The sequence below is a fragment of the Crocuta crocuta genome, unplaced genomic scaffold (assembly GCF_008692635.1).
Source record: "Crocuta crocuta isolate KB4526 unplaced genomic scaffold, BGI_CrCroc_1.0 scaffold126, whole genome shotgun sequence".
Classification (NCBI taxonomy): Eukaryota; Metazoa; Chordata; class Mammalia; order Carnivora; family Hyaenidae; genus Crocuta; species Crocuta crocuta.
This window is the reverse complement of record NW_027531000.1, coordinates 8,395,935-8,402,403: the sequence shown is the minus strand read 5'-3', so window position 1 is coordinate 8,402,403 and position 6,469 is coordinate 8,395,935. Positions and strand designations below refer to the sequence as shown.

Here is a 6,469-nt window from a genome sequence, read left to right as displayed (position 1 = left end):
TCCATATTGGCCCAAACTGAATCTTTTAAAACCAATGCTAAGATAGAAATAATAATTTAATCAGAATGTTATTTTCTCAGTTTTGGCAATTAAACATGCCACAAAATCTTTTGGCCTCTGTATCTGTTGACTTTAAGAATACCAACTTGTATAGTACAGGTTAATTTAACTTACAGATTTTTAAAAATGAAATTATGAAATCCATACTTTATGGAAGAGAGAAGCAAAAATATGGCAAAGCTCAATTTCATATAAACCGTTTTATCATTAGTCAATTGAAAATAAAATTAAAATCGATTTATCTAAGAATCAATATCGAGCAAGTATTAAAATCTTTAATTCTCTTAATGCACTATTGGAAAACTTGATGCTACTTTTGCTCTTTTACCAAAACAAATGTATATTGATAACAAAAATGTATATTGATAACACAGTTAATGTATCATGTTAGTTGAACTGTCTTCACATTACAAAGGTTTTCAATTTTTTTCAATTTTCAAATAGTTAAAATTAATGGCATATTACATTCTACTGTCATTTAAATTCAGAATTTAATGATATATATTTTATTTGTGTTTGAAACTTCAGAAATGAAAGTAGAAAATAAAGTAAGTTATTTACAAAGAAAACCCTGGGAAGTGTTAAATTTAAATGTTCATGTCACTGCAGATAAAAGTAACTTTTCTTTTATCTATACAGCTTCTAATTTTCCACAAAAGCTTATATTACTGTCATAATAAAAATTAAGCTTGTGTTAAAAAGTGTTATAATTTCTTGCACACCTTCTTATTCTGCCCATAGAAAAATCTTAGTTTTTTATTATTTGTAAATGGGGAAAAGTCATGCAGGGCAATGGATCAGGGAGAAAGTAACTGAGATTTTGTGCAATGTGGTAAAGAAAGGCCTCTGTGACAAGGTGACATCTGAGTAGAGACGGAACAAGAAATAAAGCCATACAGGAAGAAGAGTGTTGGAAGAGGCATCTGGGTGAGAGGAGAACAGAAGCTGTCGGAGAGGACGCATGCTTTCAAATACCATTTATCAGCACGTACTATGTATGTATGTTATGTTTTTCACTGCCGTGAAAGTACCAAACAACCAAAGACACGATTCTTACCTTTGAGGAATTTTAACTTGAGCCAGGTGAGAAGTGTGAGAAACAGAAAAGAACTAGAAAACAATTCAAACTAATTTCTCTTGTATAAAAAACAGTCCATATCAATTAAAAAACATCATTTATTCCACTTGATCTAAGGTATTAAAGAAAGATTTTACGTTTAGATGATACTAAAGCTTGCAATATCTATTCTCCTATAATTAAAACCCATTGGCTGTTTGCATTTAAGTCTTTGTTAATGAGTCAGGATTAATAGTCTATGCTTTGTCCATAGTTTTAATTTTTAACACTGCCTTATATTTCCTTCCATGGTAATACAAAAACACATCCTCTAACTGTAAATTACTTTTGACAAATCCCTCAGCAAACTCTAAAACATCAAAGCAACAAAGATGCAGGAGATTTAACATTTACGAGATGTTCTTTGGATCTCTTCAGATACTGCCATCATCTAAAAATTTTTAAATGTACTCTTTTAATAAACACTTGGCTGTTTTGCTTCATGATGCCATGACACTCCAGTTAACTTGACAGCTCGTCCTTTGTGTGCGAATAGTTTCAATCATGTGCCAAATTTATTTCTGCTGCAATTGAAGAGCTATCCTTTTACGGACACATCTGTTAGATGGAATGTTTAGTTGATCAAAATGTATGATGGAGAGTGGAATAGGGTGATATTAAGGGGTATGATGTCAACCCCGTCCAGAAAAAGATCACATAAATATTAGACTAAAAAACAATTTTGAGTTGGGAGAAAGAAGAGAATAATTGTAGAATTATTAAACAGTTGGAAACTGGTGGAATCAAAAGGTTGATAAGCACCTTGTGGAAATAAGTGGGTTCAATCCAGTCCCCTTTCAAGTGGATAACCTACACTCTCAGGTTTCCCTGCAACAAGAGATAACTGAAGAGACTATTGACGAGTATGGGATAAGGTCTCTGAATAAAATGTGTACTGTTCAAATCTACGAGGTTTCACGTATTCCTCCAACATGTACTTAAGGCATGAGGCTACGAAAGACAATTATAAGTAGGCTAGACATTATCTCTGCCCTCAAATGTCCTATAATTTAGAAAGGTTATAATCAAGGAAGAACATTATTATAAGAATGCTCACTTTAGCAGCACATACTCTAAAACTGGAATGATACAGAGAAGATTACCATGTTCCCTGAGCAGGGAAGACAGGCAAATTTGTGAAGTGTTCCTTATTTTCCAAAACTTGGCTCTCAAAAATTGTTATAGAAGTTAAATGTGAGAAGGGCTTTGATATATATACAAACATAAGATGATGTAAGATACATGTTATGCTGTTCACAAGAAAACCACTTTAATATAAAAACACAGGTTAAAGGTAAAACAATGGAAATAAATTTACCATCCAAACATTAATTAGAAAGGAAAATTCAAGGATGGCTTTAATAAATAAGATAAGAACTGATAATTGTTGGTAAGGATATGGAGAGACTGGAACATTCGTAGACTTCTGGGATGGAAAATGATGCAGCTACTTTGGAAAACAATGTAGCAGTTTCTCACAAAGTTAAATATGGACCCGGCAATTCTGTTCCTAAGTATATGCCAAAGACAAATGGAAATATACGTACATGAAATGCACAAGTGTATTATTCATGACGACCAGGAAGTGGAAAAGTCTAAATGTCCATCAAGAGATAAATGGATAAATCAATGCGGCATATCCAAATAGGTAGGCAGAATAAAGGCCTCCAATATGACCATGTCCTAATCCCTGGAACCTGTGAGTATGTTACCTTACATGGCAAAAGGGACTTTCCAAACTTGTGTAAGTTAAGGGCTTTGAGGTGGGGAGATTACCCTGAAAGATCAAGGTGCTCAAAGCTCCTTAAAATTTGAGGAAGGAGAGAGAAGAGTCAGTCATAGTAACTCCATGTGAGAACTCCACCTGCTTTTGTTTGCTTTGACAATGGAGAGAGAGAGAGGGCCGTAAAGCAAGGACCGGGGGACAGCTCTAACAGATGGAACAAAGAAGGAAATGAATTCTCCTCAGCTTCCAGACAGGAATGCAGCTCTGCCATCATCTTGATTTTAACAAAGTGAGACGTGTATTGAATTTCTAATTGATAGAACTGTTAGACAATACATTTATGTTGATTCAAGCCACTAAATTTGTGATAACTTGTTATATCAGCAATAGCAAACAAATACGCTACTCAATGGAATATCATCGAGCTATGAAAATAAATAGGCATTGACACATGTTACATCATGGATGAAGATTGAAAACACTATGCTAAATGCAACAAGCTAGTCACAAAGACCACATGTGATATGATTCTACTTATATGAAATGTCCAGAGTAAGCAAATTTATAAACACAGAAAGTAGACTAGAGGTTGCTTAAACGTTCTGTGTGTGGGTCCAGCAGGGATAGGGTTCATTGCTAATAAATACAGGGCTTCTTTGGGTAAACAGAGTGTTCTGCAATTAGATTATGGTATTGGTTTCACAACCCTGTGAATATACTAAAAAAACCACTTTAAAGGGAAGAGTTGTATGATGTCTAAATTGTATCTCAGTAATACTATTTTTAAACCAGAAAACAAAATGAACATTGAAGTGACTATATTAATATTAAACAAAGTAGACTTCAGAACAAAAATATTACCAGAGACAAAGAGGAACATTTTATAATAATAAATGGGGCACGTTACCAAGAAAACACAGCCATACTAACTGTTGCATCAACAACAGAGTTTCAAATTACATGAAGCAAAAATTGATTGGAAAATAAAACTAGACAAATCCAGAATTATGGTTGAAGACTTCAAGTCTCCTCTCTACCTGTGGGGTCTGTTTGCTGAAAAGACCTGAAAACAAAAAAAAAAAAGCAAAAACAAAACCAAAACACACACACACACACACACACACACACACACACACACACCCCTAGCACTGAGATCTTGATTTCAAAATATAGCCAATAAAGGGAGCCAGGGATCCTTGAAAAAATAGCTGATTCTGGGGCTGGGACATGAAAAGTTCAAGACGAACTTAGAGTGCCAGACTGTAAGAAAGTATTCAAAGATTCTTGGAGACATATCAAAACAACACTGGAGTCAGCTTGAAAAGACTACCACTGGCCTAATGTCAGATGGTAAAGCAAAATAAATACAGTAATGAATTATAAGCCATAGAACAAAATAGGAATCCATGAGTTCATACTAATAAAAATAAATGTGAGAAAACTAAATGAATAGATAAGAAAAACTCTTCCTTAGAATAGAATTTCAGTAATAAAGAGAGACATAATAAATTAAAAAATCACTATTTGACAACCACTATAGTCATCGTTTTTCAGGCAAGGACCACAAATAGATGTAAAGTAACAGGCAAAAGATACTTCTAAGTATCTCTTTATGAAATATTAATTGTAAGCAGTGAATTAATAACTTCATAGTAAAGAAAAACGGTAGTTGCCACTGTAACCAAGTGATATCAAAGTTAATATCACCAGTAACTGGCCCAACCTGACAGCGTCTGCCTACTGGCAGGAAGTGCTGAGGAGACTTCCGTGGCATTCCTGCCAAGAATGCAGAGTCTGAATCTAATCCCAAGGAAACATCAAACCGTGGGATTTTTCAGAAAAATACTCAGCCTGTACTCCTCAAAAATGTCATTGATGCAAATGACAAAGGACTGAGAAAATGTTGCAGAAAAGGGACATGAAAAAGACAAGAAAACTAAATGCAATGTGTGATCTGGATTGGATCTTTGACCAGCAAAAAATAAATAAATAAAAGCATGCTTTGATATTAAGTGCATTAATGAGACAATAAAATTTGAATAAGGACTATTCAAGGACTATAGATTGAAATATTGTGTTAACATTTTCCTAGTATTAGTTTCTAGATTTTCATAACTATCGGTGATCATGTAAGAAAATGTCCCTGTTTTGGGAGCACCTGGGTGGCTCAGTCGGTTAAGTATCTGACTCTTGATTTCAGCTCAGGTCATGATTTCAAGGTCATGAGGATCTAGCCCCGCAAAAGGCTCCACATTGGACATGGAGCCTGCTTAAGATTCTCTTTCCCTCTCCCCTTGCTCCTCTCCCCTCACCTGTGTGCACACACTCTCTCTCTCCAAAAGAAAACATTCCTGTTTTTATGAAAGACATGCCGAAGTATATAGAAGTTATAAAAGCTGTGGATAGGGTGCTGAAGAAGTGTATGAGAGGGACATCTAAAGAAGCTTGGGACATGATGGAGAGCTTTTCCCAGGAACTGCTAACTTAACGGCACTTTGCTTTTCTATTACTATGGTAACAAATTACCACAAACTTGATGGCTCCAAACAGTCTAAATTTATTATCTTAAGTTTTGGAGATCAGAAGTTCAAAATGGGACTAAAATAAAGATATCAGGGCTGTGGTCCTTCTGGGGCCTTAGGGCAGAGTCCATGTCCTTGCATTTCCAATCCCTGGCAATCAGCTAGTTTTACTGGCACTTGGCTCTAGACTCCCATCTTCATAGTCAGCAATGGCGGGTTGACTCTTAATCTCGAGTTGAATCACGCTAACACTGACTCATCTTTTGTCTCCCACTTTCAATTTTAAGGATGCTGGTGATTACTTGGAGCCCATCTTGATAATCCAGGATACTTTCTGCATTTAAAATCAGATGATTACAACCTGAGTTCCATTTACAATCTCAATTTTCCATTAGCCATATAACTATTTGTAGGTTCCAGGGATTACAGTGTAGACATCTTTGTTGGCCATTATTCTACCTATCACAAAGAGCATTAGTTTTCCATCTGTAGCAGGTGTGATATTGCTACTTATTATAGAAAATAACTAATACTGGCTTAGCAGTTAAGGAAAGTATATGGTTTATTTAACTGTAACTGAAGGAGGAGCTAGGTTTAGGATAGGCTTGATATCTTCAAATGACTGGTTTCTGCCAGTCTCTTTACTCTGCTGTTTTCAGCACTGATGTCACCCCCCTCATGATCCCAACATGGTAGTTAATAGGTCTCATGGATACAAAATCATTCCTTCAGATCAGTAGTAGAAAGGGAGTTTTTGTCCCAGAAACTTGAGCACACACTCAAAAGTTCACTTTGATTGGTCAGAATTACATACCTTTCATTACACCAAATTCTGTGACCAGAGGAATGGAAAGTGGTATTTGTCTTAGACTTGGTCCCAGGACACAGAGATAGACTCAGCTTCCCCAGAACAAACAGGAACCCAAATGGAAAATTCTTGGAAAGATAGTAAGGAGGAATGGACTGAGAGGGGACAACCAACAAATGCCCATTCTATCTTCACATACCAGTCTCATATTCAGAATTGTAATCTTTTATTAATTG

At 35.5% G+C, this 6,469-nt stretch overlaps 1 non-coding gene across 1 annotated transcript; it reads left to right on the top strand.

Moving 5' to 3' along the window:
* Positions 1-2,226: 2,226 nt before the first annotated feature.
* Positions 2,227-2,333, top strand: LOC144236981 (U6 spliceosomal RNA). Its single transcript, XR_013336719.1, has one exon. It is a non-coding gene; the product is annotated as a U6 spliceosomal RNA (small nuclear RNA).
* The last annotated feature ends 4,136 nt before the right edge of the window (positions 2,334-6,469 follow it).